Below are 23,942 nucleotides of genomic sequence, written 5' to 3' on the forward strand. Positions count from 1 at the left end.
AGAAGATGTGCAAACATCATACAAAAGGAAATTCTCCCAAAGGAAAATTTCCTGGGGAAATCCACTAACACAGAGTCATAGAAAATTTACTTTCATAATCTAAACGTTTTTCAAACTTTATTTAATGTAAAGTGTTTGTTTTCCAAATGAAGTCTTACAAGTCTAATAAGTAAACCAAAGTGAAGCTATGAAGTTTGCATTATCTCAGAGACTGAAATGCTCATCAGGCTTCAGCATCCCTCCCACCACTCCTGTTTTACCTGCACATACACTGAGGACAGATGGAGCTCGGTAGAACATCTGACAAATTCATCATACCCCTTCTGTGTAGCAGGAGCTTTGTTACCTTCTGCTGCAAGCTTTTATAAACCCAAATGTGGTTAAAAGAAAGAACTACTTTTCAAAATACATCTAGACAATCTGCAATTTGCTTCCTGATGAGCTATTTGAACACACACATGTGTTAGAAGAGCTGTGAGGATAACTATTTGCTTACATGACCAGGTATGTGCATCAATTTTGGTTGGGGAAAAAAAGAAAGAAAAAAAATTTACTTCATTTTTTATTATGGCTTTGTTTTCATATATTCACTGTATACAGTTAGCATGACTGAATTTTCTGAACTAGAATTTGGATTTGGTATCTATTTCTGCTTTATTGACTATGCCAATAAACTGTGGAAAATTCTGAAAGAGATGGGAATCCCAGACCACCTGGCCTGCCTCTTGAGAAACCTGTATGCAGGTCAGGAAGCAACAGTTAGAACTAGACATGGAACAACAGAATGGTTCCAAATAGGAAAAGGAGTACATCAAGGCTATATATTGTCACCCTGCTTATTTAACTTATATGAAGAGTACATCATGAGAAATGCTGAGCTGGGGAAGCACAAGCTGGAATCAAGATTGCCGGGAGAAATATCAATAACCTCAGATATGCAGATGACACCACCCTTATGGCAGAAAGTGAAAAAGAACTAAAGAGCCTCTTGATGAAAGTGAAAGAGGAGAGTGAAAAGGTTGGCTTGAAGCTCAACATTCAGAAAACTAAGATCATGGCATCTGGTCCCATCACTTCGTGGGAAATAGATGGGGAAACAGTGTCAGACTTTATTTTTTTGGGCTCCAAAATCACTGCGGATGCTGATTGCAGCCATGAAATTAAAAGATGCTTACTCCTTGGAAGGAAAGTTATGACCAACCTAGATAGCATATTAAAAAGCAGAGACGTTACTTTGCCAACAAAGGTCCGTCTAGTCAAGGCTACGGTTTTTCCAGTGGTCATGTATGGATGTGAGAGGGGGACTGTGAAGAAAGCTGATCGCCGAAGAATTGATGCTTTTGAAGTGTGGTGTTGAAGAAGACTCTTGAGAGTCCCTTGGACTGCAAGGAGATCCAACCAGTCCATCCTAAAGGAGATCAGTCCTGAATACTCATTGGCAGGACTGATGCTGAGGCTGAAACTCCAGTACTTTGGCCACCTGATGCAAAGAGCTGACTCATTTGCAAAGACCCTGAAGCTGGGAAAGATTGAAGGCAGGAGGAGAAGGGGACGACGGAGGACGATATGGTTGGATGGCATCACCGACACAATAGATATGGGTTTGGGTGGACTTTGTGAGTTGGTGATGGACAGGGAGGCCTGGCGTGCTGTGATTCATAGGGTCGCAAAGAGTTGGACACGACTGAGTGACTGAACTGAACATTGTCTGACAATGGTAATGAGTCTTTCAAAATCTAGGCCATCTATACAGTTCATTATATGGTGGCAGTTTAGTGTAGTCGGGTCAGAAAAGCCTGGTTTTGAATCCTGATTTCATATATTTTGAACAAATCTCTTGACTCCCTATGCCTCCATTCCCTCACCTAAATATGGGATAACTGTAATATTTACAACTCTTAAAGATGTTCTAAGAAATAAAATCACAAAGGTAAAGTGGCATAGTACCCTGAATGTAGTAAATGTTAGCTATTATTACTATTACCAGGCTAGCAAAAATAATATTTTTGTGTTGGTATCATTTTCTGAATATGGTCAGCTCTTATAAGTAATGAGAAAAGGACAATTCATTCCTGTATACATCTGTATATTAAAATATACTTGTACTCGTTGGTGCTAGAAGCTGTGGTGGAGTAGAAGGCTAGTAAGACCCATCCTCCATCCTCGAGGAGTGTGCCTTCTCATGGTGGAGCCAGAGGAGGCCAATGACCACTCTCAATAGACCTGTGGGAAGCACAGTACTACTGATTTATCACAGAGTGTGATAGAGATCGGAGAAGGCAATGGCAAGCCACTCCAGTACTCTTGCCTGGAGAATTGTGTGGACGGAGGAGCCTGGTGGGTTGCAGTCCATGGGGTCGCTACTGGTCGGACACGACTGAGTGACTTCACTTTCACTTTCACACATTGGAGAAGGAAATGGCAGCCCACTCCAGTGTTCTTGCCTGGAGAATCTCAGGGACAGCGGAGCCTGGTCGGCTCTGTCTATGGGGTCGCACAGAGTCGGACACGACTGAGGTGACTTGGCGGCGGCGGCAGCAATGATAGAGATGGATAAAAGGGAGACACCTCAATGCAAGTGTGGCATTAGAACAGGTTTTCAAGAAGGCTGGAAGTGAGCTAAGATTTGAAGAATGAGTTGCAGAATTGTGGACATAAGGAACAACATGTCCAAAAGGACTAGAGATGAGAAGCATCTTGACATATTACTAAACTTGTAATAATTTAGTATGACCCAAATGGAAGGTACGTAGAAGAGAGGATGAGTTGGGGAGCTGAGTTAAGCAGTTGCAAGATCTTGTGGGGTGTTGCACACTAAGAAAAAGAATTTGGACTTTATCGAGAAAAAATGAAGAGTTGTTAAAGGCATGTAATCAAGGGAAACAATATCAGCTTTGCCTTTTAAGAAGTCATTCTGGGGTGGAGAATGACTTGTATGGGGATGAACTGTTAAAAGGATGATCAACTGGGATAGGAAAGCAATTAGGAAGCTATTGCTATAATTAAGTATGAGGAGGTTAAAGAAAGAACTAAGGAATGACAGTAGGTATAGATAAAGGTGTGTGGTGGGAGCAGATTCAAGAGATATTTAGGAGGTAGAATCTACTAGGACTGGATGAATGTTTGGACTGTGGCCCTGTTGGCATGGGAGAAAAGAAAGTATAGACAACATCTATTCTATTCTACTTCGGGTAATATTTATCTAGATGGCAACTGTAAGAAAAAGGCACTGGTTTGGTAATGAAGGAATGATTGGACATAATGAATTTGAAGACTTTTTGGGTTTTAAAGAGTAACTGTCCCATAAGCAGTTGGAAATAGAGATCTCAAGTTTAACTAAGAGGTACAAGCCGGGGAAATGGGCTTCCCAAGTGGCACTAGTGGTAGGAACCTGCCTGCAATGCAGAAGACTGAGAGATGTGGATCTGATCCCCAGATTGGGAAGATTCCCTGGAGGAGGGCCTGGCAACCCACTCCAGTATTCTTGCCTGGAGAATCCCATGGACGGAGGAGCCTGGTGGGCTACAGTCCATAGGGTCTCAAAAAGTCTGGCATGACTCAAATAACTTAGCATACGTGCACAAGCCAGAGAAATATGTTTGGAGTCAACATTACATGCATAAGAAAGAGGTGATATTCTCAAGGAGAGTACATAGAGTAGAGAAACTAGGGTAAAAATAGAACCCCAGGAGGCGATAAATTCAAGATTTAATTAGAGACAGTAGATTCTACAAGGGAGATTGGAAAGAAGCAATAGAAGGGAAGTCATAGAAGGATGGGGTCATAGAATCCACAGGAGGAAATGGTTTCATAAAAGAAAAAGTAGGAGCATCAAAACTCACAAAAGTCAAGAGAGAAAACTTTTGAAATGTCCACTGAAACTTGGAACTAAGGGAAGTCACTGGCATTTTGCGGGAAAGTAGAGTCAGTGGAAAAGTCAAGTAGACATTGAATGTCTAATTGTATGGCTGTAAAGGAAAGGAGACAGAGTGGGATCTTATGGAAGTGGGAGCTTGAGGTTAAAAAAGTAATTTTTTTTGGCATTTAAACCAGTCATTAACTTTCTCCCAGATTTGTATATGAGAAGTCTGGCATGACTCAATGGGTCCTCTGTTTGGGGTCTCCAAAAAAACACAAAGTGTCAACAAGGCTGGCTCTTATAAAGAAGATTTGGGGAAGAATCCACTTTCAAGTTCTTGGCAGAATTCAGTTCCTTATGGTTATAGGACTTAGGTTTCTATTTTCTGGCTGAGTCCTTCCAGTAGAGGCTACCTGAATTCCTCATTAGGTGGTCTCCTCCAGCTTCAAAGTGACAGCAAATTGAATCATTTTCATACTTTATATATCTTTTTATTTTCTTACCACTAGCTTAAATTTCTTAAAATTCTTAATTGTAAAATACACACAGTATAAAATTCACCATTGTAAACATTTTTAAGTGTACAATTCAGTAATGTTGAGTATATTCACAGGGTGAAACTAATCTCCAGAACTTTTTCATCTTGCAAAACTGAAACTGTACCAATTAAACAGAAACTCATTTCCCTCTCTTCTCAGCCCCTGGAAACCACCATTCTACTTTCTGTTTCTATGAATTTGGCTATTCTAGATATTTCATGTAAGTAGCTGTCTTTTTGTGACTGGCTTACTTTGCTTAGCATAATAGTCTCAACGTTCATCCATGTCATAACATGTGTCAGAATTTCATGGAGAAAGAAAAATTTAAGATGGAAAATATGAGAAAATAAATTGATGGAACAGGCCTTAGGAAAGGAAACAATCCATGTATTAAGACTGGAGAAATCCTGCTTGAATTCCTACCACTTGAGAGTTATTGTTTGTTCATCAAGATCTTTCATTCTTTCAATCTCCCAGTTAAAAAAGCAAATATATCTGGAGATGAGTAAGCCATTAAATAGCCAAAAATTGATTAGTTGGCAATTGGTTGAAATCTAGACACCACAAGAGATGAGAAGACAGTGTCCAAGGATCAGACTGGTGGTCAAAAGTCATCCTTCCTAAGAATCCTACAAAAATCTTCTAGATTGTCTTGGAATGGAAATTATGGCCTTACCAAAGAAGAATTGCAGTTTCATTTAGTTTGGTTTAGGTGGGTGTTATTCTGTTTGTCAGCAAGAAGACATTGTTGACAAAGGAACAGAGACAAGAAAGGCCTCAGTGAGTGGGAAACTAGATATTTCCATGGAGAATCATTTTTTCAGAGCAAATCAATTGTACATGGAGACTTGGAAATGACTATATTGCAAAGGGTTCAGCTCTCAGGGGCCTTATGAGACACTTTATATCTCCAGCTATGGCCCCCTCCTCTGACCTCTTATATATTCAGCTACTACTTGACAAATGGACTGGAGCCTGCCAGATTCCTCTGTCAATGGAATTTTCCATGCAAGAATACTGGAACAGTTTGCCATTTCCTACTCCAGGGGATCTTCCTAGCCCAGGGATCGAACCTGCATCTCTTGTGTGTCCTGCGTTGGTAGGAAGATACTTTACCACTAACACCGCCTGGGAAGCCCTTAGATGACTAGAAGGAATCTCAAAGTTAACATGTCCAACACTACCCTGGATTTCCTACTTCTGTCCCAATTCTATGCCTCTCTTACTTTCTTCCAGTTCAGAAAATGTCTTCAGTATCAATCCATTTGTTTAGGCAAAATTCTGGAGGTTTTTCCCATTTCCTTCATGCAACCTATCAGCAAATTCTGGCAGTTTGATCCTAAGAAACTTTTACTTCTTCGCATCTTCCCTGAACCATCCAGTTCAAGCATCAGTACTTCTCATCTATAGTGAAAGACCTTTTAGGTCTATTGCAGTTGACCTAACAGGTCTTTCTGCCCCATTTCTGCCAGCCTTAAATCAATTCTCCAAACAGCAGCCTCAAAATCTCTCAATGTCTTTTCACTGCACTTGGAGTGAAATCTAAGTTTTCTATCATGGGCCCTGGAGCCTGTTAACATGCTGATCTCATCTACTATTTTCTCTTTTCTAACCACTCTGCAGCTGCTTCTGCCTCCTTTCTATTCCTCAAACTCTCAAGTTTTGCGCTTCTCTGAAGGCTCTTCTTTCACCACCTGGAAACACTCTTCCTCAAAATCATGTCATCACTGTCTCCTTCTGGGTATTCTGCTCTCAGCTCAAATGTTGCCTCCTTAGAAAGTCTATCTAAATCTACAGAAACCTTTCACTCAGTCACTCTGTGGCACACCACCCTCTTCATAGATATTTTCTGTATCTGGAAAGATCATTTTTATCTATATATTTATCATGAGTGTACAACCACCAAGGAGAAAAGCTCTAGTCTGTCTAACCACCGCCTTCCCAGAATGTAGAACAATTTCTGGTACAAAATAGGTGTTCAATAAATGTGCGTTGATTGAATAGGTGATTCCTTTGCAATCCTTTACAAAAATCCTTTGAAAATGCTGGTAGATTAAACAGATGGCAAGCAGGGCACCCTGTTTTCACAATGGATTTCTGCTCTTGTGAAAGATGAAACAAGAACATATTATTCAACGAATTAACAATAACAGTTCTGGATTCTTCCGGTTACAGGGTAAATGTGTTTGAAGGTGAAAACAATGTGGTGTTGATCTCCCTTCCTGGCTTTGCAGAGAACCAGGAAGATGAAATCAGTGATTTCAAAATGAGTCACTGGAAACAGCGGTTTTCAAAGAACACACCTTGAAGTTTAAACCAGGTGACACAGAGGGAGGAAGAAAAACATGACAATCATTTAGACTTTGTAACTTTTCAGCAGTTCAGTATAGGTTCATCAGTTAAAATGTATGCACTAAAGCATGGGCTTTGGCACCCTCAAGCAATGAGTGATCTTGGGTCCTCATGGGTGGCTGTTTTCCTGATAGCTGATGGTTAACTTGTAATTGCTGTAACTGATCTTTAAAAAAGGGAAACATTCTAAAAATTTCCCCTAATTAAGGGAGGCAATGGAAAAAAACATGGGCTTTAGAAAAGCAGGATAGACTTGGTCTCTGTCCAAGTTCTGCAACTAAAAAATTCTGTGACGTTGGCACTTAACCCTGAGCTGCAGATTCTTTATCTGGAAGATGAAACTAACAATCTCTCATGGCTATGGTATGTGGATGAAATGAAGCAGTGGTTATAAATATGTCCTTATACAAGATAGGAACTTCAGAAATAGTAAGTAGTTTGAAGACTATTAGGAAAACATATTCTTTAAAAATATCCAACAACCTGTATTCTTTCTAATGCCTCATTGTTAATACTATGAGCAGAATAGTTGTGATGTTAAAATAACTAGAAATGTATGTGGTGTGAAATATGAACACAAATATATGTCAATACCTCCTGCAGCATTAAAATTCTCCTTTTCTGAAGATGTTACTGATTTCAGATTACTTTGACTTGTTTGACCCCATCTCTTGAAACAAATGAAATAGGGCAAATTTGTAAGTTCCAGGGAAGACTAACATGGCCACTTTTCTGCAAAATGAATTAGTTCAGTAAAGGCTACTCTTCCACAAGTGGACCTCAGATCTTCCAGAAGCCCTCCCTTCTTGGGCTGTAAGGCAGTGTTTTCTAAGTTCCTTCTATAAGACTCTGAACCCAAGAGATGTCCCTCTGAAAAAGGATCTATGGTGAAATACATTTGGGAATGAGAGTCACAGCACACAGTGATTATCTTCAAGACTGTAGAGGAAGAAAGTGTACTAGGGGAAGAAAGAAAGCATTTAAATCTATTTAAACTATTGTTTATTAAACTACTGGACTATACTTTTTTATTTAATAACATAACACTCATTAACAGGAAGTTTGCTTGCTATAAAATACATTGGTAGTAATACTGCTTTAGGAAAGGGCTATGTTTATTAATAAAATAAAACTACCAAGACCTTCATGATTGTCCCTGTAGGGAAAGAAGAGACATCAATCCCACCCCAAAGTTTTACCACCTTTCATGGTAACAGTTGCCTGGGGAACATTTTGAAAATGTGGGGACACTTTTGTCTTCCAATGTGATCATACTTGAATACTTACCTGGGAAAAACATTATTCTTATTTTATTTTTCTTTTATACTATAGCTTGAGGATTATATTGATTTTTTTATTTAATATGCAGATCAGTTATATTATCTCTGAACTGTATTTTAGGGTAGCAAAGAGAGGACTACAAAAATTTGTTCTAGAAAGATGTCACTGGTTTGGTATCTATGGGAAACATTCACTGAGGATTTCTCACTAATTTTGATTATCATCTCCAGGTGTAGAAGTGTCAGAAGGTCCTTTTCTCAGTTTTGTCCCAAGCATGGATAAAGATACTTGCCTCCACTTCCTTTAAGCCTGACAAAGTCTCAGAATGAAAAGGAACAAAACAAAGCAAAACTCTGATAGCAGGGAAATCAGCAAAGAAAGTTGGAAGGATCCAAAGTAAGAGAAATCTACACAATCTGGCTTATAAGATATAACTGTGCAGGGTCTTGCAGACTCTGTCCCACCCCTTTGGTGGGCTAGAGAGAAAGAAATGACTGACCTGAGTCTTTATTTTTTTAGCATCTCAGCTCCATGATGGATGGGTCATGGTGGAGAATTCTAACAAAATGTGGTCCACTGGAGAAGGGAATGGCAAATGGTATTCTTGCCTTGAGAACCCCATGAACAGTATCAGTTCAGTTCAGTTCAGTCACTCAGTCGTGTCCGACTCTTTGTGACCCCATGAATCACAGCACGCCAGGCCTCCCTGTCCATCACCAACTCCCAGAGTTCACCCAAACTCATGTCCATCGAGTCGGTGATGCCATACAGCCATCTCACTCTCTGTCATCCCCTTCTCCTCCCGCCCGCAATTTTTCCTAGCATCAGAGTCTTTTCCAGTGAGTCAACTCGTCGCATGAGGTGGCCAAAGTATTGGAGTTTCAGCTTTACCATCAGTCCCTCCAATGAACACCCAGATTAATCTCCTTTAGAATGAACTGTTTGGATCTCCTTGCAGTCCAAGGGACTCTCAAGAGTCTTCTCCAACACCACAGTTCAAAAGCATCAATTCTTCGGCAATCAGCTTTCTTCACAGTCCAACTCTCACATCCATACATGACCACTGGAAAAGCCATAGCCTTGACTAGAGGGACCTTTGTTGGCAAAGTAATGTCTCTGCTTTTTAATATACTATCTAGGTTGGTCATAACTTTCCTTCCAAGAAGTAAGCGTCTTTTAATTTCATGGCTGGAATCAGCATCCGCAGCGATTTGGGAGCTTAAAAAAATAAAGTCTGACACTGTTTCCACTGTTTCCCCATCTATTTCCCATGAAGTGATGGGACCAGATGCCATGATCTTTGTTTTCTGAATGCTGAGCTTCAAGCCAACCTTTTCACTCTCCTCTTTCACTTTCATCAAGAGGTTTTTGAGTTCCTCTTCACTTTCTGCCATAATGGTGGTGTCATCTGCATATCTGAGGTTATTGATGTTTCTCCTGGAAATCTTGATTCCAGCTTGTGCTTCTTCCAGCCCAGCGTTCCTCATGATGTACTCTGCATATAAGTTAAATAAGCAGGGTGACAATATACAACCTTGACGTACACCTTTTCCTATTTGGAGCCAGTCTGTTGTTCCATGTCCAGTTCTGACTGTTGCTTCCTGACCTGCATACAGGTTTCTCAAGAGGCAGGTCAGGTGGTCTGGTATTCCCATCTCTTTCAGAATGTTCCACAGTTTACTGTGATCCACACAGTCAAAGACTTTGGCATAGTCAATGAAGCAGAAATAGAAGTTTTTCTGGAACTCTCTTGCTTTCTCCATGATCCAGCAGATGTTGGCAATTTGATCTCTGGTGCCTCTGCCTTTTCTAAAACCTGTTTGTACATCTGGAAGTTCACGGTTCACATATTGCTGAAGCCTGGATTGGAGAATTTTGAGCATGACTTTACTAGCGTGTGAGATGAGTGCAATTGTGCGGTAGTTTGAGCATTCTTTGGCATTGCCTTTCTTTGGGATTGGAATGAAGACTGACCTTTTCCAGTCCTGTGGCCACTGCCGAGTTTTCCAAATTTGCTGGCATATTGAGTGCAGCACTTTCACAGCATCATCTTTCAGGAATTGAAATAACTCAACTGGAATTCCATCACCTCTGCTAGCTTTGTTTGTATGGAAAGGCAAAAAGATAGGCACTTAAAGATGAACTCCCCAAGTCGGTAGGTGCCCAATATGCTACTGGAGAAGATTGGAGAAATAACTTCAGAAAGAATGAAGGGACGGAGTGAAAGCAAAAACAATGCCCAGTTGTGGATATGATTGGTGATGGAAGTAAAGTCTGATGCTGTAAAGAGCAATATTGCATAGGAACCTGGAATGTTAGGTCCATGAATCAAGGTAAGTTAGAAATGGTCACACAGGAGATGGCAAGAGTGAACATCGACATTTTAGGAATCAGTGAACTAAAATGGACTGGAATGGGCAAACTTAATTCAGATGACCATCATATCTACTACTATGGGTAAGAATCCCTTAGAAGAAATGGAGTTGACTCATAGTCAAGAAAAGCATCTGAAATGTAGCACTTGAGTGCAATCTTAAAAATGACAGAATGATCTTTGTCTGTTTCCAGGGAAACCATTCAGTTTCACAGTAATCCAAGTCTATGCCCCAACCAGTAATGCTGAACTTGAACGGTTCTATGAAGACCTCCAAGACCTTCTAGAACTAACACCCCCAGAAGATGTCCTTTTCATCATAGGGGACTGGAATGCAAAAGTAGGAAGTCAAGAGATACCTGGAGTAACAGGCAAATTTGGCCTTGGAGTGCAAAATGAATCAGGGCAAAGGCTAGCAGAGTTTTGCCATGAGAATGCACTGGTCATAGCAAATACCTTCTTCCAAAAACACAAGAGAAGACTCTACACATGGACATCACCAGATAGTCAATACCGAAATCAGATTGCTTATATTCTTTGCAGCCAAAGATGGAGAAGCTCTGAACAGTCAGCAAAAACAAGACCGGGAGCTGACTATGGCTCAGATCATGAACTCCTTATTGGCAAATTCAGACTTAAATAGAAAAAAGTAGGGAAAACCACTAGATCATTCAGGTGTGATCTAAATCAAATCTCTTATGATTATACAGTGGAAGTGAGAAATAGACTCAAGGGATTAGATCTGATAGACAGAGTGCCTGATGAACTATGAACAGAGGTCCATGACATAGTACAAGAGACAGTGATCAAGACCGTTGCCAAGAAAAAAAAATGCAAAAAAGCAAAATGGCTGTCTGAGGAGGCCTTACAAATAGCTGAGAAAAAAAGAGACGCTAAAGGCAAAGGAGAGAAGGAAAGATACACCCATCTGAATGCAGAGTTCCAAAGAATAGCAAGGAGAGATAAGAAAGCCTTCCTCAGCAATCAATGCAAAGAAATAGAGGAAAACAATAGAAAGGGAAAGACTAGAGATCTCTTCAAGAAAATTAGAGATACCAAGGGAACATTTCATGCAAAGATGGGCTCGATAAAGGACAGAAATGGTATGGACCTAACAGAAGCAGAAAATATTAAGAAGAGGTGGCAATGATACACAGAAGAACTGTACAAAAACGATCTTCATGACCCAGATAATCATGATGGTGTGATCACTTACCTAGAGCCAGACATCCTGGAAAGTGAAGTCAAGTAGACATTAGGAAGCATCACTACAAGCAAAGCTGGCGGAGGTGATGAAATTCCAGTTGAGCTATTTCAAATCCTAGAAGATGGTGCTGTGAAAGTGTTGCACTTAATATGCCAGCAAATTTGGTAAACTCATCTGTGGCCACAGGAATGGAAAAGGTCAGTTTTCATTCCAATCCAAAAGAAAGGCAATGCTAAGGAATGTTCAAACTACCTCACAATTGCACTCATCTCACATGTTAGCAAAGTAATGCTCAAAATTCTCCAAGCTAGGCTTCAACAGTACATGAATGAGGAATTTCCAGATATTCAAGCTGGATTTAGAAAAGATAGAGGAACCAGAGATAATTGCCAACATCCATTGGATCATCAAAAAAACAAGAGAGTTCCAGAGAAAAACATCTCCTTCTGCTTTATTGACTATGCCAAAGCCTTTGACTGTGGATCACAACAAACTGTGGAGAATTCTTCAAGAGATGGGAATACCAAGTCGCATTGTCTGCCTCCTGAGAAATCTGTATGTAGGTCAAGAAGCAACAGTTAGAACTGGACATGGAACAACAGACTGGTTCCAAATCGGGAAAGGAATACATCAAGGCTGTATATTGTCACCATGCTCATTTAACTTCTGTGCAGAGTACTTCATGTGAAATGCCGGGTTGAATGCAGCACAAGCTGGAATCAAGATTGCAGGGAGAAGTATCCACAACCTCAGATACACCATCATTATGGCAGAAAGCAAACAGGAACTAAAGAGCCTGTTGATGAAGGTGAAAGAGGAGAGTGCAAAAGCTGGCTTAAAACTCAACATTTCAAAAAATGAAGATCACAGCATCCAGTTCCGTCACTTCATGGCAAATATATGGGAAAACAATGGAAATATTGACAGACTTAATTTTCTTGGGCTCCAAAATGGCTGCAGATGGTAACTACAAACATGAAACTAAATGACGCTTGCTCCTTGGAAGAAAATCTATGACCAACCTAGACAGCATATTAAAAAGCAGACATTGCTTTGCTGACTAAGGTCCATCTAGTCAAAGCTATGGTTTTTCCAGTAGTCATGTATGGATGTGAGAGTTGAATTATAAAGAAAGCTGAACACCGAAGAACTGGTGCTTTTGAACTGTGGTGTTGGAGAAGACTCTTGAGAGTCCCTTGAACGGCAAGGAGATCCCACCAGTCCATCCTAAAGGAAATCAGTCCTGAATATTCATTGGAAGAACTGATGCTGAAGCTGAAACTCCAATACTTTGGCCATGTCATGCGAAAAACTGACTCATTGGAAAAGACCCTGATGCTGGGAAAGATTGCAGGTGGGAGGAGAAGGGGATGACAGAGAATGAGATGATTGGATGGCATCACCAGCTCAATGAACATGAGTTTGAGTAAGCTCTGGGAGCTGGTGATGGACTGGGAAGCCTGGCGTGCTACAGTCAGTGGGGTCCCAAAGAGTTGGACAAAACTGAGTGACTGAACTCTCTCAGCTTCACGAGTTTACTAGCAGTTATTAAACTTGTGACTCAATAAACACTTTCTTAGGAATCTACATACTACAAAGCCCAGGTTACAAAAGAAAGTAATTTAGTTTTCCTCTTGAATCTTTTGGAACTCTGTTCAGTGTCTTGTGGCCCAGAATGTTTCATTACCTCTTGTAACCACTCTAGATGTTTTTACTCTAGAGGTCAGCATCCAGGGTTGACATGAATTTGCCAGGAATGTGGCACCCTCCAGTTTTCTTCTCTGCTGTCTCTTAGGAGCACTGAGTGTTATCCATGATGGCTACCAAAGTTCTAGTTATTTGCCCACATCAGCCATCAGGAAGGAGAAAAGAAAGAAGAATCACGTTTTATCCCTTTAAGGATACTTTCTACAGTTGCACACGCCATTTCCATTTCCATCCATTTGGCAGGAACTTGGTCATATGGTTGCATATTGCTGCAAAAGTGACTAGGAAATAGAATCTTCATTAGGAAACCCCTGCCTAGCTAAAATCAGTGGATTCTTCATTAGTTATTAATGACATCATACACTTTGGGTGTGACCTTAGGAATGATATCATGCACTTTGAGTGTGACCAGCTACTTTTACAGATCTCACAGTCATGCATCTCTTATTTTAATACAACGATGATATTCATATGATAGAAAATTTTCACATGCATTAAAGGGGAAATGTTTTCTATGAGGAAATGTTTTTCTCAGGTGTGTACAATTAATTTTTTTTCTCTGATTTCTGCATCATTGGTAGCTAAAACACCTTCAAAATACTTTCCTTCCACTTGCAGTTTTTCTTATGAGGTGTAATTTAATGATTCTCTTTTTCCAAATATATTTAGCTTTCTGATAGCAGTTTGGTCTGAAATATCAAAATTATCCCTTATAAAAATGCACATGATGCGGTCACCTTCAATTATTCATATAACATTATGATTTGTCATTGAGCCAGAAGTATGATAATTATGATGTTACATGGATGAGAACTAGAGAAAGTAGTGTAAATTCTTCAGTTTATGGAAAGGGTATCTTATTCTATCTCTGTAGGCTTATATGAAACTGTTCGTCAGTATCACAGAGAGTAGATAAATAATTTTGTTCAGATTAACTGGTATGCTTCCCCTTACTTTTCTTTCTCTTTTTTTAGGTTTGGTGTGGGATCTGGGATCCTGCATTTCTAAACTCACAGGTGACTGCCAGTGGTGTGGTGCACCTCATTTTGACTAGAAAAATATCAGAGGTACTATTTCTGAGCTTAAGTATTTTCCCTTACTTTTTTGCCACTTTATTTATTTTTTATTACTGAATTTTGTTGTTTTCTGTCCAACATCAACAAGAATCAGCTGGGTGAGATGAATGGGGAGAGTAACATGGAAACTTACAATATATTATATAAAATAGACAGCCAGTGGGAATTTGCTGTATGACTCACGGAACTCAAACAGGGGCTCTGTGACAATCTATAAGTTTAGATTTTTCAATTTAATTTTTAATTTTATATAGGAGTATAGTTGATTTACAATGTTATGTTCATTTTGAGCATATGGTAAAGTGGTTCAGTTATACATATACATGTACCCATTCTTTTTCAGTTCCTTTGCTTTTCAATGTGAACTTTGGGTCCTCATGTTCTACAGCCTTTAGGAGCCGCTTACTCTGAATAAGAATAATAATTAGAGAGGAAGAAGAGGCAGAGAGGGAGGGGAAGGGGCAGAAAGAGGGGGTGAATAATGTAAGAGTTCTTTCCATGTGCACAGAAGATGCAGCATTTTATTTTAATTTTTTTTGTGACTTTAAATCTTTTATTTTGTGTTGGGGTATAGCCAGTTGGCAATATTGTGGCAGTCTCAGGTGAACGGTGAAGGGACTCAGCCATACATATGCATGTACCCATTCTCCCCCAAGCCCCACTCCCATCCAGGCTGGCACATAGCACTGAACAGGGTTCCATGTGCTATTTGATAGATCTTTGTCAGTTACCCATTGAAAATGCAGTGTTTTGTTGTAACCCCTCCCCGTGTGTTACCAAGAATCCCCAAGGAATGTTCACATGCCCCATAAATCTATCCTGTTTGTGACTTGTCCCCGTAGCTGCTCACTCTGTTCCAGATGACCCCTCTGTGCTCTGGGCATCCCTTGCTAGCGCATAACCAACCTCTCAAAGCAGCTACTGCTTTCATTGTACTGATTGGAGAAGGAAATGGCTACCCACTCCAGCATTCTTGCCTGGAGAATCCCATGGACAGAGGAACCTGGTGGGCTACAGCCCCTGGGGTCTCAAGAGTTGGACACAACTGAGCGACTGAACACACAGACAGCCTCACAAGCCCGTCCCTTAATCCCCAAAAGCACTGGTGGGGCTGAGCTGTGATGGGTAACAAAAGTGACTCTTGGCTTGGGAAAGCAAAGGAAAGGCAAAAAGGGCGAGCTTAAGCTTTTTCACCAGATGCTGATACTCCTGGAGCCTCCTGCTCATTGCCAATCCGGAGGGGAAATCCCTTCTTGAGTCACTTTCTCAACAGAACTTCAGGAGTTATTTCTTTCCCACAGCAGTGCCTTTGCCCACGTTCCTCCCCATTTCCCTGCTCTCCTGGCAAACCATGAGGTCCAGCGCTGGTTAAAGCAACTGGGAACATGGAGTCTATTTATTTTCTCTTTTTAAGATTATCAACTGCATTTTACATCTGCAGACTTTTGTCTTTCATTTAAAAATAAGGAAATTTAAATCAAGGAATGGCTTCACTGAGATGCCACACTTCTGTTTACAATCCAGTGCCAGCAAAATGACTGTTAAGGCTAGTTTTGCCAAGATACAGTGAACAGGGAACACCTCCACTTCCTGCTAAACTATACATCAGATGTCATGGCTTAGATGGAGCCCCTGGGTGCTTCAGTGAGAACGGGGCACAGTGCAGGATGGCGCACAGAGCTGGTGGCTGGTGGTGTCTCCTCTCTGCCCACTCCATGTGGGTAAAACTCTGCTGTGTCCTCTCCCAAGGTGCTGGGGTAGCTGCTGTTCACCACTGCTGGTCCAACCCCTGAAATGCAACTCCACCACCTCCATGTTGACTTACATTTGTCATTCTCTTCCTTCGTTCCCACTTTCCATCTTTCTAGCCTCTTATTTCCTATCCTTTTACCCATGTATCTTACATAATGAGATATATAGATTTTGCCATCTAGTTAGAATTTTTTCCTTCCATCTCACAGCCAGGTGGCGCTAGTGGTAAAGAACCTGCTTGCCAATGCAGGAGACAAAAGAAACTCAGGTTCCATCCCTGGGTTGGGAAGATCGATCCCCTGGAGGAAGAAGTGGCAAATCACTCCAGGATTCTTGCCTGGAAAATTCCAGAGACAGAGGAGTCTGGCGGGCTACAGTCTATGGGGTCACAAAGAGTGGAAGCACAGAAAGTCAGCATCCCTCATTGGATGCTGGGTTTTCTCAGAAACTGCTTCTCTATTGCTGAGAGCTGTCCACTTTGTTGTGTTCAAGTTTCTCAGGCATTTTTGCACCTGTTCCACAAGTCTAATGGCTCCCGAAGACTTCAGGTATGACAGCCAGCGTGTCCTGTTCATGGATTATTGAAATGCTCCTCAGGATTCCCCATGCACTGCATACTAGAACGTACAGACCTAAAACAGAGACTGTATTTTCCAGGAAGCCCATTTCAGCCTTGGTATGTCTTCTGGTTCTTGATGCTCTAGAAAGATACAGTTCTATTCTACCCATTATAGATTTGAAGGGATTGTGAGTTGCTTAAAAGATGATGTGGGTTTCAAAATTAGCTGTAGAGAAGAAATGAAGTTTGGATGATATAATATGGAGATGGGGCTCCCCGGGTGGCTCCGTGGTAAAGAATCTGCCTACCAATGCAGGAGATGCAGGAGACATGGGTTGATCCCTGGCTCAGGAAGATCCCCTGGAGAAGGAAATGGCAATCCGCTCCAGTATTCTTGCCTGGGAAATCCTGTGGACAGAGGAGCCTTGAGGGCTACAGTCCCTGGGGTCGCAAAGAGTTGGACATGACTGAGCAACTGGGCACACACACAGTATGGATATGATATGAGAAAACAATAAGGAGGGGGAGAAAAGGATTCTATTAATTGGGTACTTTTTGATTGTAAATAACAAAAACCCTACTAAAATTAACTTAAAGAAGCAGGGAATTCATTGGTCCATGCGATTAGAGAGAATGGGGTGGAACTGGCCTTCAGGTCAGCTGGTAGCAGGGCTCTCTCTGCTTCTCTGCATCTGTGCTCCTCTTTGCCTGGTGGTGCTCTTCTCTCCTGTTGCAGAGAGATTTTTTTCCCCATACAACATGGCTAAGGGGGCACACTTGATATATTCATTGCTCCAGGTTCCTGGCTTGAAGAAAATCTTCCCAGCTCAGTGACCATAGAGGATCAGGTGGCCCGTTCTTCCCCTGCCTCAATGCGTCTAAACCACAGTAAGAGATTTTGCATGGCTCAGTCACAGTCCTGGGCCTGCCACATTGCTGTAACTGGTTCTACCTGCCCTGCTCCTGGTCCCTTGCCCAGGCCTGTGACAAGTGGTGTGTGAGTGTGTATGTGTGTGTGTGTAGTGCATCAGGGTGGTGGGGGCTGTAATTGGCCACCCCCTCCCAGTATCACATTAATTGTTGAGGGCGATAGAAGCAGTTACTCCTAAAGAAGCAGTTACCTGGAAAAGGAATAACTATCAGACAAAACAACTGACATTCACTGCAGGGATGAAGAAAGTAATTAAGATTTTCCAACTTTGGAGAGAAAGTTAACAGAAAGTAGAATACTAACAGAAAAAATACAGAGAAAAAAGGACAAATTTGTAGAGAGGATATGAAATAAAAACTATAATGACAATGATAACATATTTGACAGTAAATATTTGAAGTTTTAGGCATTGTAGAATAGTTAACAATAGGATGTATGATTTTGTTGTTCAGTTGCTCAGTTGTGTTGACTCTTTGTGACCCCATGGACTGCAGCATGCCAGGCTTCCTTGTCCTTCACCGTCTCCCGGAGTTTACTCAAACTCATGTCCATGGAGTCAGGGATGCCATCCAACCATCTCATCTCTGTTGTCCTCTTCTCCTCCTGCCTTCCCAGAATCAGGGTCTTTCCCAGTGAGTCGGCTCTTCCATCAAGTGGCCAAAGTATTGTAGCTTCATCTTCAGCATCAGTCCTTCCAATGAATATTCGGGGTTAATTTCCTATAGGATTGACTGGTTGGATCATGCTGTCCAAGGAACTCTCAAGAGTCTTCTCCAGCACCACAGTTCAAAGGCATCAATTCTTTGGCTCTCAGCCTTTTTTACTGTCCAGCTCTCACATTCTTATTGCAAAATTCAGACTCAAATTGAAGAATGTGGGGAAAACCACTAGGCCATTCAGGTATTACCTAAATCAAATCCCTTATGATTATACAGTGGATGTGACAAATAGATTCATGGGATTAGAGCTGATAGAGTGCCTGAAGAACTATGGATGGAGGTTTGTAACATTGTACAGGAGGCGGTGATCAAAAGCACCCCCAAGAAAAAGAAATGCAAAAAGGTTGCCTTACAAATAGCTGAGAAAAGAAGAGACACAAAGGCAAAGGAGAAAAGGAAAGATACACCCATCTGAATGAAGAGTTCCAAAGAATAGCAAGGAGAGATAAGAAAGCCTTCCTAAGTGAACAATGCAGAGAAATAGAGGAAAACATAGAACGGGAAAGACTAGAGATCTCTTCAAGAAAATTAGAGATACCAAGGGAACATTTCATGCAAGGATGTATGATTAAAAGTAAGATAAACTAAAGTTTGGAAATGATTTGAGGACTAAAATAATGTCTATTGATAGAAAGATAAGTGGACTCAGTTACTTGGCTTAAGTTTCATATACTTGTTGGTTTAGAAAGGCACTGGGTGAATTCCCTGGAAGACTTGGACTTCAAAGTGGATTTGTAGTGAGGAAGAAAGAAGGAACAGAGGTGGGAATTTTTTCTGGAGTGAGAGGCGAGTGTGCTTTCAAAGCTTGAAAGAGCAGGAAAGTGTAATAGTGACCTCAGCCAGAATTCCCATCTGTGAACCAACACAGCCAAGCACAGGCAGCCTGAGCACCGGAGGAAATTTCCATTGAGAACATGAAACCATCTCATCTGGATGGAGGCTTGTGCCAATGTCAGGAGGGACAGAAGCAGTACAATACTGGGAAGTGTGGCCTGTGTTTGGCCCTGTAAGGTCCACGAGTTCATGGATTATTCTTTCCTTAGGAAATAAACAGTTGGAAATCAAATGAGGTAAAAGGAAAATTACTCGGTAAGAGCAAAGCGTCACCTCCTTAGGGTTCCCAATTAAGTAAATCCACATACATAATCTCAGGAGAAACACTTACAAATACCTACTCCTTCCAATCCTTTTATCAGCTGTATGATGCTGATCAGAAACTTCGTATAGTAAAACATCCTGTGTCTAGGTTGATGATTTAGTGTACTAACATGAAAAGAGTAGGTTTTGATTCCTAGCTTTACCACTTGGGTATGATAGTCACTTAACTGTCTGAGTTTTGATTTGCCCACTTGGAAATGGGGAATATGGAACTAAGAACCTTGACCTTTTATTTCTAATTTAGTGCAGCACTCTCCTCTAAAAATCAACATTTTTCCCCTCAAAGTGTGTAGTTGTGCAAAGTGAATGAAAAGAGAATACATAAAAGCACTGTACAAAGTGCAGACAGAGAGGATGATGAATGTTTACTGAACACAAACTATGATCTGGGAATTTGGGATACAGCGATGACTGAGAGATAGGCTTGCTGTTGAAGGGTGAGATAGAGAGAATAAAAGCCTACCCCAAATTCCACATCCTGATCTTCTCAGTCTGTGAATATGTTCCCTTCCTTGGGAAAACAGATTTTGGAAAGTGGTTAAGTTAAAGATCTTAAAATAGAAAGGTTACCCAAATTATCTGGCAGGTCTAATGTAATTGCAAGGGTCTTTATAATGGGTCTTCCCTTATAATGGTGGCTCAGATGGTAAATGATCTGCCTGTAGTGCAGGAGACCCTTGAGTTCGATCCCTGGGTCAGGAAGATCCCAAGGAGAAGGAATGGCTACCCACTTCAGTATTCTTGCCTGGAGAATTCCATGGGCGGTCCATGGGGCTGCAAAGAGTTGGACACCACTGAGTGACTAACACTTTCAATTTTTTTTTTAATAATGGAAAGATGCAGCAGTAAAATCAGAGTCCTAGGGGAGGAAATGTGATAATGGAAGCAGAGATCCTGGTAAGGTGAAGACCAAGAGTCAAAGTCGAAGTCAAGGAGTGCGGGCAGCCTCTAGAAGCTGAAAAGCAATGAGATGGATTCTCCCCTAGATCCTCCAGAGGAACTGTTTTGCCAACAACTTGATTTTAGCCCTTAAGACCTATTTTGGGCTTCTGATGACCAGAACTGTAAGATAATAAAGTTTTGTTTAAGCCACTAATTTTGTTATAATAGCAGCAATAGTAAGCTCATTTAAGAGCCTTACAGTGTATATGATGAGAAGATCCATAAACAAAGACTTTCAACCCAGAAAGATCGTTGCTGTGATAGGGGTGTGCACAGCATCCTGTGTGACATGCAGTGCCCTCTCACCTAGTTTGAGCGTCTGTGGAGGGTTGCTCAAAGAGGGATTTCTCATGTAGATGAGCTTGGTCTTATAGATGGCATTCAGTTCAGTTCAGTCGCTCAGTCGTGTCCGACTCTCCGCGACCCCATGAATCACAGCACGCCAGGCCTCCCTGTCCATCACCAACTCCCGGAGTACACTCAAACTCATGTCCACAGAGTCGGTGATGCCATCCAGCCATCTCATTCTCCGTCGTCCCCTTCTCCTCCCTCCCCCAACCTTTCCCAGCAACAGAGTCTTTTCCAGTGAGTCAGCTCGTCTCATGAGGTGGCCAAAGTATTGGAGTTTCAGCTTTAGCATCAGTCCCTCCAATGAACATCCAGGATTGATCTCCTTTAGAATGGACTGGTTGGATCTCCTTGCAGTATAAGGGACTCTCAAGAGTCTTCTCCAACACCACAGTTCAAAAGCATCGATTCTTCGGCGATCAGCTTTCTTCACAGTCCAACTCTCACATCCATACATAACCACGGGAAAAACCATTGCCTTGACTAGACGGACCTTGGTCGGCAAAGCAATGTCTCTGCTTTTCAATATACTATCAAGGTTGGTCATAACCTTCCTTCCAAGGAGCAAGCGTCTTTTAATTTCATGGCTGCAATCAGCATCTGCAGTGATCTTGGAGCCCAAAAAAACAAAGTCTGACACTGTTTCCACTGTTTTTCCATCTATTTCCCATGAAGTGATGGGACCAGATGCCATGATCTTTGTTTTCTGAATGTTGAGCTTCAAGCCAACCTTTTCACTCTCCTCTTTCACTTTCATCAAGAGGCTTTTGAGTTCCTCTTCACTTTCTGCCATAAGGGTAGTGTCATCTGCATATCTGAGGTTATTGATATTTCTCCCAGCAATCTTGATTCCAGCTTGTGCTTCTTCCAGCCCAGCGTTCCTCATGATGTACTCTGCATATAAGTTAAATAAGCAAGGTGACAATATACAACCTTGACGTACACCTTTTCCTATTTGGAACCAGTCTGTTGTTTCATGACCGGTTCTAACTGTTGCTTCCTGACCTGCATACAGGTTTCTCAAGAGGCAGGTCAGGTGGTTTGGGATTCCCATCTCTTTCAGAATGTTCCACAGTTTATTGTGATCCACACAGTCAAAGGCTTTGGCATAGTCAATGAAGCAGAAATAGATGTTTTTCTGAAACTCTCTTGCTTTCTCCATGATCCAGCGGATGTTGGCAATTTGATCTCTGGTTCCTCTGCCTTTTCTAAAACCTGCTTGAACATCTGGGAGTTCACGGTTTACATACTGCTGAAGCCTGGCTTGGAGAATTTTGAGCATGACTTTACTAGCGTGTGAGATTAGTGCAATTGTGCGGTAGTTTGAGCATTCTTTGGCATTGCCTTTCTTTGGGATTGGAATGAAGACTGACCTCTTCCAGTCCTGTGGCCACTGCTGAGTTTTCCAAATCTGCTGGCATATTGAGTGCAGCACTTTCACAGCATCATCTTTCAAGACTTGAAATAGCTCAACTGGAATTCCATCACCTCCACTAGCTTTGTTCGTAGTGATGCTTTCTAAGGCCCACTTGACTTCACATTCCAAGATGTCTGGCTCTAGGTCAGTGATCACATTATCGTGACTATCTTGGTCGTGAAGATCTTTTTTGTACAGTTCTTCTGTGTATTCCTGCCACCTCTTCTTAATATCTTCTGCTTCTGTTAGGTCCATACCATTTCTGTCCTTTATCGAGCCCATCTTTGCATGAAAAGTTCCCTTGGAATCTCTAATTTTCTTGAAGAGGTCTCTTGTTTTTCCTATTCTGTTGTTTTCCTCTATTTCTTTGCATTGATCACTGAGGAAGGCTTTCTTATCTCTCCTTGCTATTCTTTGGAACTCTGCATTCAGATGCTTATATCTTTCCTTTTCTCCTTTGCTTTTCGCCTCTCTTCTTTTTACAGCTATTTGTAAGGCCTCCTCAGACAGCCATTTCGCTCTTTTGCATTTCTTTTCCATGGGGATGGTCTTGGTCCCTGTCTCCTGTACAATGTCACGAACCTCCGTCCAGAGTTCATCAGGCACTCTATCAATCAGATCTAGTCCCTTAAATCTATTTCTCACTTCCACTGCATAATCATAAGGGATTTGATTGAGGTCATATCTGAATGGTCTAGTGGTTTTCCCTACTTTCTTCAATTTAAGTCTGAACTTCGCAATAAGGAGTTCATGATATCCCTTGCCTATATTGTCAGTGTCTCTATTGGTTTTTTTTTTTCCTATCAAACACTATCCTAAATATTTAACTTCCTAAAAACTTTCATTGTTTATTTTGGCTTTCTCTTGAAAGCCAAAGTATTGCTTCTTTTCATCTAATGATTAAGCTGTCTCTGCTCTCCATTTCTGGCTCATTCCTTTATGTTATCAGAATTCTTTGAGCTTTTGTCACCATAATTCTTTGAACTGTTCTCTTTGAGGCCACTGGTGTGCCCTAACTATCAAAGCATTAAGAAAAAAAAAAAAAGGTATTTCTTGGCTCTCCTGAGCACTTCCTCAATCTGACATTCTCTTTTCTTCTGTTTCCTTCTGTTAGACCCTCTCTCCTTTTTCTCCGTGTACTTCACAATGAGTTTAGGGAGAATCACAAATGGGTTGGGGTTGCTAGAACACTAGTTATAGGGAGAAGCAGTGGCTAAGTGGCTGAGTGGGTGGTAGCAGGGTTTTCCAGGCCATGATAAGGTACTTGGGCTTTAATTTGTAAGCAATAGGGACCACTGGAAGTTTTAGGTAAGAGATGGATATAGGTATCCCTTGGACTTTTCTCAGTAAGCCGGGACTTCTCTGGCTGTTTTGCTCAGGTGGTAAAGAACCCTCCTGCAAATATGTGCTAGATGTGAGATCCAGGTTCTATCACTGGGTTGGGAAGATCACCTAGCAGAGGGCATGACAACTCATTCCAGTATTCTTGCTAGGAAAATCGCACGGACAGAAGAGCCTGGCAGGTTACAGTCCAAGGGGTTGCAAAGAGCTGGACATGATGAAAGCGATTTAGCTCATAAGATTTTTGTTGTTCAATCACTCAGTCATGTCCAACTTTTTGTGACCCCATGGACTGGAGCATGTCAGTCTTCCCTGTCCTTCAACAAGAGATAATGATGGAGTGGAGGGAGATTCCATTGTCAAAGTTGGGGAACATAAGA

At 41.4% G+C, this 23,942-nt stretch overlaps 1 long non-coding RNA gene across 1 annotated transcript in view; it reads left to right on the top strand.

The window, feature by feature from the left end:
* The first annotated feature begins 224 nt into the window (after positions 1-224).
* Positions 225-23,942, top strand: part of LOC148775541 (uncharacterized) — a 28,544-nt gene continuing 4,826 nt past the window's right edge. The window contains exons 1-2 of the long non-coding RNA XR_016038959.1: positions 225-504; positions 14,294-14,386. This is a non-coding gene — a long non-coding RNA (uncharacterized LOC148775541). The remainder of the gene's footprint in view (positions 505-14,293; positions 14,387-23,942) is intronic.

Source organism: Moschus berezovskii, chromosome 14, assembly GCF_049115385.1.
Source record: "Moschus berezovskii isolate FMDL1 chromosome 14, NW_MosBer_1.0, whole genome shotgun sequence".
Taxonomy (NCBI): Eukaryota; Metazoa; Chordata; class Mammalia; order Artiodactyla; family Moschidae; genus Moschus; species Moschus berezovskii.